This window comes from Babylonia areolata, chromosome 15 (assembly GCF_041734735.1).
Source record: "Babylonia areolata isolate BAREFJ2019XMU chromosome 15, ASM4173473v1, whole genome shotgun sequence".
Lineage (NCBI taxonomy): Eukaryota > Metazoa > Mollusca > Gastropoda > Neogastropoda > Buccinidae > Babylonia > Babylonia areolata.
The window spans coordinates 24,288,576-24,289,061 of NC_134890.1; positions in this window are offsets into that span (position 1 = coordinate 24,288,576).

The window sequence follows — 486 nt, forward strand, 5'->3', positions numbered from 1 at the left end:
GTTTTGACTGGCATGATGAATATTCATTTTTCGGTTATTATTATTATTATTATCATTTTCTTCCATATATTCCGTATTGTGAACTTGAAACTTGAATCTTTGGTTTCGGGACAGTTTGTGTGACGTTTTCGTTGTGCTCCACGCTGGAATCTTTTCCTTTTCCTTTTCCTTTTATTCTCCGTATGGGGATTTATTGCAGAGGAGAGAATTATGCACTGAATAGTCCAGGCCACAAGAGGGCAGGCCAGTGTACATTGTCCACACAGGTGTACGGTACAAAAGTTCCCTCCTGTGACACTCAGTACTGTGGACATAGACGTGAGAATCATCGGTGTCTCTTTCAGCAGTTTTCTTTTCTTTTCTTTTCTTTTTTGTGTGTGTGTGTGTGTACAATTCATACAATATTTATGTCAAACAGAGAGAGAGAGAGAGAGAGAGAGAGAGAGAGAGAGAGAGAGAAGAGGGAAGGCGAGGGTGGAGAAAGAG